General features: G+C 39.6%; 1 pseudogene; it reads left to right on the forward strand.

The window, feature by feature from the left end:
- The window catches only part of LOC107571838 (myosin heavy chain, fast skeletal muscle-like), a 21821-nt pseudogene that overhangs the window by 4778 nt on the left and 10091 nt on the right, over positions 1-6952 (forward strand).

Consider the following 6952-nt stretch of genomic DNA (forward strand, 5'->3'; position numbering starts at 1 on the left):
GAAAGATTATTTTTTTCTGGTACTTTTTGGCATATAGTGGCATCAAACAAAGTAAATTGCAGAGAGTTGAGCCTAATAGAACCTGAATTACAGAATTTCAAAAAAATATATTGATTTAAAACTCAAAAATCACCTATGTTTTTTTGTGTTTATAGTAATAGTTGAAAAGTATAGAATGTTATTTATAAAGAATTTCACTCATATTTTGTAGTTCAAAGGGTTTTATTTACAATGAAACCATTTTTTAAAAATTTCCTCCATTGTATGTGTGTAGGGCAAACATTTGAATTTGAGTATGAAAAATTTAGGCGAAAATACCAAAAAACGCCCAGAGCTTAAGTATATGAGACTGATGCCATCCAACGCACTGAAGAGCTTGAGGAAGCCAAGTAAACACAGCAAAGAAAAAAGTCTTCAGTACCCTACATTTAATATCACAAATATTAGTAAGATTTCATCATTTAATACCAATTTCTTCAGGAAAAAGCTGGCACAGCGTCTGCAGGATGCTGAAGAATCCATTGAGGCAGTGAACTCCAAGTGTGCCTCACTGGAAAAGACCAAACAGAGACTGCAGGGTGAAGTAGAGGACCTCATGATTGATGGGGAGAGGGCAAATGCATTGGCTGCCAACCTTGACAAGAAGCAAAGAAACTTTGATAAGGTAAGAAAGATGTGGATAATCTTCAAATCTAAACCTTGAACCATGGACTTGGCTAATTAACAATGGCTACATTTCTTCTTCAGGTCCTAGCAGAGTGGAAGCAGAAGTATGAGGAAAGCCAGGCTGAACTAGAAGGTGCTCAGAAAGAAGCTCGTTCTCTCAGCACTGAGCTTTTCAAAATGAAGAACTCCTATGAAGAAGCTCTTGACCACCTCGAGACCCTGAAGAGGGAGAACAAGAATCTGCAACGTAAATGGCACTTTTATTTTTACAGCAAGGATTTTAAAACACAGAGATGCATTAAAAAACAGAAAATGATGTACAATTGATTTTTAAATACTTTCAGAGGAGATTTCTGACCTCTCTGAGCAGCTTGGAGAGACTGGAAAGAGCATTCATGAGATAGAGAAAGCCAAGAAGACAGTGGAGTCCGAGAAAGCAGAGATCCAGACTGCACTAGAAGAAGCTGAGGTGCCATTCCTTTGCTACAATACTAACATCACACCAGTGCTTTGAGTAATATTAAAACTTTGTAAATGTAGTAATTCAAAACCTTAAATGAATGTAATTATTTCCTTCTTAAACAATCACAAATGTACTGCCATAACTCTGGAGGCATATAGTACAATTTGACAAGTTTAAAAAAGTAAGTAAATTATTTCCTTTTTTCCTTGCAGGGCACCCTGGAGCATAAAGAGTCCAAGATTGTTTGTGTGCAGTTGGAGCTGAACCAGGTGAAGAGTGAGATTGACAGGAAGCTGGCTGAGAAGGATGAGGAGATAGAACAGATCAAGAGGAACAGCCAAAGAGTAATGGATTCCATGCAGAGCACTCTGGACTCTGAAGTCAGGAGCAGAAATGATGCCCTGAGAGTCAAAGAGTAGATGGAGGGAGATCTGAATGAGATGGAGGTCCAGCTGAGTCATGCCAACCGCCAGGCTGCTGAGGCCCAGAAACAGCTCAGGAACGTCCAAGGACAACTCAAGGTATCTCTGTGTAGAATGTGGAGTTTTAATGTTTGATAATATGAATATGATACATGAATTAACTGAAGCATTACATGCAACTAACAAAGAAAGAACATTGCCACAGGATGCCCAACTGCACCTTGATGAAGCTGTCAGAGGACAGGAGGACATGAAGGAGCAGGTGGCCATGGTGGAGCGCAGGAATAGCCTAATGCAAGCAGAGATTGAGGAGCTGAGAGCTGGCCTGGAGCAAACAGAGAGAGGCCGAAAAGTGGCAGAGCAGGAGCTGGTTGATGCCAGAGAAGGATGAGGAGATAGAACAGATCAAGAGGAACAGCCAAAGAGTAATGGATTCCATGCAGAGCACTCTGGACTCTGAAGTCAGGAGCAGAAATGATGCCCTGAGAGTCAAAGAGTAGATGGAGGGAGATCTGAATGAGATGGAGGTCCAGCTGAGTCATGCCAACCGCCAGGCTGCTGAGGCCCAGAAACAGCTCAGGAACGTCCAAGGACAACTCAAGGTATCTCTCTGTAGAATGAGGAGTTTAAATGTTTGATAATATGAATATGATATATGAATTAACTGAAGCATTACATGCAACTAACAAAGAAAGAACATTGCCACAGGATGCCCAACTGCACCTTGATGAAGCTGTCAGAGGACAGGAGGACATGAAGGAGCAGGTGGCCATGGTGGAGCGCAGGAATAGCCTAATGCAAGCAGAGATTGAGGAGCTGAGAGCTGGCCTGGAGCAAACAGAGAGAGGCCGAAAAGTGGCAGAGCAGGAGCTGGTTGATGCCAGCGAGCGTGTGGGACTGCTGCACTCACAAGTACAAAAAATGATTAAATACTAAGAGCAAATTCAGGTTACATGATAATGTTTTGGTTAAATATACACTAAACTACCTGCTTAAATCCTGCAGAATACGAGTCTTATTAACACCAAGAAGAAGCTTGAGGCTGATCTGCTCCAGGTTCAAGGTGAGGTGGATGATACAGTCCAGGAGGCGAGAAATGCAGAGGAGAAGGCCAAGAAGACCATCACTGATGTGGGTGTTTGCATTCTGTTACTCTATTCTAATTGAAACAGTTATTTGACCTTGTTTAGCTGCATGTGGTAACATTGAGAACATTCATGGAAGCTAATTCTATCTATATTGGTTAGCTCGTTTTCATTGGCCTAAACTACCTGCTTAAATCCTGCAGAATACGAGTCTTATTAACACCAAGAAGAAGCTTGAGGCTGATCTGCTCCAGGTTCAAGGTGAGGTGGATGATACAGTCCAGGAGGCGAGAAATGCAGAGGAGAAGGCCAAGAAGACCATCACTGATGTGGGTGTTTGCATTCTGTTACTCTATTCTAATTGAAACAGTTATTTGACCTTGTTTAGCTGCATGTGGTAACATTGAGAACATTCATGGAAGCTAATTCTATCTATATTGGTTAGCTCGTTTTCATTGGCGTATTTTTCAGGCTGCCATGATGGCTGAGGAGCTGAAGAAGGAGCAGGACACCAGTGCTCACCTGGAGAGGATGAAGAAGAACATGGAGGTGACTGTCAAAGACCTGCAGAGTCTGGCCATGAAGGGTGGAAAGAAACAGCTCCAGAAACTGGAGTCCAGGGTAAATTACAGACTAAATACAGACTTAGGGTGCACTCATACTAGGAAAGATTGCCTTTTAACGAACCAGAGTGCGATTATACCCCCTCCCCACTCCCCCGCTGGCCTGCACTTACATTACACTTAACATTTTGGGCTGGAGCAGGCTTTAGTCATTACGATTCAACTTTTGTTTTGAAGAAAAGCACTTTCACTATTAGACTGTCTAATACATTTATCACTTATGTAGTGTAGTGATTTTCATTTAATTGTGCTGCACATATCAGAAAATGATTATGGAGTCAGATGACATTTATGGAGGAATTTGCAGCAATACTCACAAAGTATACATACGGTTTATCAATAAGGTAAAAACCAGACCCGTTATAAACCTATATTACTCAATACTCAAATTAACTGAAAATTTCTACTTTCCTATTAGTAATAAATGTTTTTTGTAGAAAATATGACAGTAGTGCACACACAATTAGTAGCTGTTCCATGCAGTTAGCGATTCACACTACATGCGTACCGCGCCAGAGCCCAACTGAACCATGCTCTGGCTCACCTCTTCAAGCGGGTCAGGACATGGTTCAGTGTACCGTGCTCGGGCATGGTACAGAGTGATCACACTAGCCAAAAGAACCAGACTTTGGGGGTGCTTGGGCATGGTTCAGATCGCCTAGTGTGAGTAACCCTTAGATGAACTGGCCATGGCAGAGATTTCACAGCTGATAACAATAACTCTCTACTGAAGGTGCATGAGTTGGAGGCTGAAGTTGAAGCTGAACAGAGACGTGGTGCAGACGCTGTGAAAGGAGTGCGCAAATATGAAAGGAGAGTGAAGGAGCTCACCTACCAGGTAAAATACACCTACAAGCAAGCATATGACTGACTTGTGCTGAGTTTTTCTGTGTCCATTAAATGGCATAGTTTGACTTTGTTCTCCATTATTTTTTCCACTTTCAAACTTTATCACATACTCAATCACTGTTTAAAAAGACAACTCATGAGGCATGATGTGGTAAAGAACACAAATGCAGTGTACTGAAATTGTGATAGTAACATAAAGAACCCAAAAATGAAAAGCAGGAAAAACTAATCCAGAAACAGCCTGAACTTCATAACAAAAATGTGAACTTGTCTTTGTAAGTCACTTTGGATAAAAGTGTCTGGTAAGTGCATAAATGTAAATGTGTTGGAATAAACCAAAAGTCACTGGCAAATAAGAACACAGAACACAAAATACTTGAGGAGACAAAAGAAAATGGGTATATTTATGCAGTGTAAAAAAGGCATTTCATGAAACAATGACATACAAAGGGAAGGGGAAGCATGAACACAGAAAAGACAAGCCCACAACAGCCAGCCATATCACCCTGTAGCCCAAGACTGGTTGCCCACTGAAGCTAAGCAGGGTTGAGTCTGGTCAGTACCTGGATGTGAGACCTCCTGGGAAAACTTAGGTTGCTGCTGGAAGAGGTGTTAGTGAGGCCAGCAGGGGGTGCTCACCCTGTGGTCTGTGTGGGTTTTAACGCCCCAGTATAGTGACGGGGACACTATAATATAAAAAGCACCGTCCTTCAGATGAGACGTTAAACCGAGGTCCTGACTCTATGTGGTCATTAAAAATCCCATGGCACTTCTTGTAAAGAGTAGGGATGTATCCCTGGTGTCCTGGCCAAATTCTCTCCACTGGCCCTTGTCAATCATGGGCTCCTAATAATCCCCATCCACTGAATCGGCTCTATATCTCTCTCTCCTCTCCACCTATAGCTGGTGTGTGCTGAGCACACTGGTGCCGTTGTCCTGTGGCTGCCGTCACATCATCCAGGTGGATGCTGCACACTGGTGGTGGAGGAGAGACCCCTCATATGATTATAAAGCACTTTCGGTGCGAAGCAATACACAATAAAGTGCTATATAAGTGCCTCATTCATTCATTCACAACACAACTTCAAAATAAGTTTGCTTTCCAAAATGAATGTACGTTAGATGCAGAGCCAGTGAGAAAGTTGCAACATGCTTTGATCTCGCTGCCACACAGTCAAGTGGTTCATGGAGCTTTCAGTAGTTCCAAACAACTCTGCGCTGTCATATGTTTGAATGAGTTTAACCGGGGCAAACCGCAGTTTCACTATATTTGTAGCAATTTCTAGTAATTATGTGCATTGATAACTACACTGACTTCGTTTTACAATAACATTTTATTCTTGGGAGTGATAAAAAGACAGCATTGATATGTTCTCATACCCCTTAGCAGTTAAATGTGACCAAACACCTTAAGTGTAACTTTTAAATAATTTTACTATATTTTCATTCAGTTCTATTTAGTTAATATTTTGAGATTTTTAGCACTAAATGATATGTGCAATAATTATGATGCATGAATGACCAAAAAATATATAACATTCTCTAATTTGTTTATTATTTATATTACAATTAGTGTAGCATTTAGGGTTAAAATGGAGGAAATGTTTTTAAATTCCAGTGCAAAGAGGCAAATTAGAGGCATTAGGTGGCCAGAAAAATAATATTCATATGTAATGCCATGGTTTAACCACTAGATGCCCATATGGCTGTTTAATAAATATTGTCTACATGTATTTAGCTCTAGTCTAGTTGGTCAAAAGTGTTTTGCCAGTCATAATTGCTTCTTTTTTTTAAACTTTTTTTTTAAGGTTTTGAATTTGAATGTATATTTAGACATTATCAAACACTCGATTTTTGTTTCACTTTTTTTTTTATATTAAATTTAACAAGGTTAATTACCTGTGTTATTTTGTGATATTCACATATCTATACAGCATAAGATAATATTACAAAAGGCAAGCATATACGGAATTGAACCTTGCCAGTCATAATTGCTTCTTTTTTTTAAACTTTTTTTTTTAAGGTTTTGAATTTGAATGTATATTTAGACATTATCAAACACTCGATTTTTGTTTCACTTTTTTTTTTATATTAAATTTAACAAGGTTAATTACCTGTGTTATTTTGTGATATTCACATATCTATACAGCATAAGATAATATTACAAAAGGCAAGCATATACGGAATTGAACCCAATAAAAAAGATTTTAAATAATGTTTAAAAAAACACAAGCCAACCAATTGCATTCAGCGAAACTCTTTATTGTATTCACTGAAACTCATTCAACCTCCTACAGGGAGAGAAAGATTGCTGAAAGGCTAAAAACTTAAAAATATGACAACTAGCATCTTGCTATGGTGTTTCTCATATTATCTAACTGCAATTATAATATAACTGTCTATTATCTAATGATAAACGTCAACTATAACGTGCTTCATAAAATGCCGCTACTGGCCAGATTTCCAAGAGTTCAACTAATGCATTAAAATGTCAAAAATGCTGCAATTTCTTCAACATTCTGAAATGAATGGGCTTCAATGCTGGAACTATTGGTTGTTTGAAACTATTGACTGATCCATGACACGTTTTACTTCCGCATCCCTCAGTACCTATGGAAGCCTATGGGAGTGTTGCAACTCTGGTATTCAACAGCTCTGGTTACATGTGAGTAAATCTGTCCTTTCATTGGTCAGAGCCCACCTGTTTATTTCTAGGATTCCACTCTCAGAGGCACCCATCAACATGTACTGACAAATCAGCTCTGTTGGTTTATTATGGATTTTATCTGTAGCTGTCCTTACACACACTTTTACAAATGTATATACACTTTCAATCCTGCTCTA

The sequence above is a fragment of the Sinocyclocheilus grahami genome, unplaced genomic scaffold, assembly GCF_001515645.1.
Source record: "Sinocyclocheilus grahami isolate Dianchi unplaced genomic scaffold, SAMN03320097.WGS_v1.1 scaffold1659.1, whole genome shotgun sequence".
NCBI classification, from domain to species: Eukaryota; Metazoa; Chordata; class Actinopteri; order Cypriniformes; family Cyprinidae; genus Sinocyclocheilus; species Sinocyclocheilus grahami.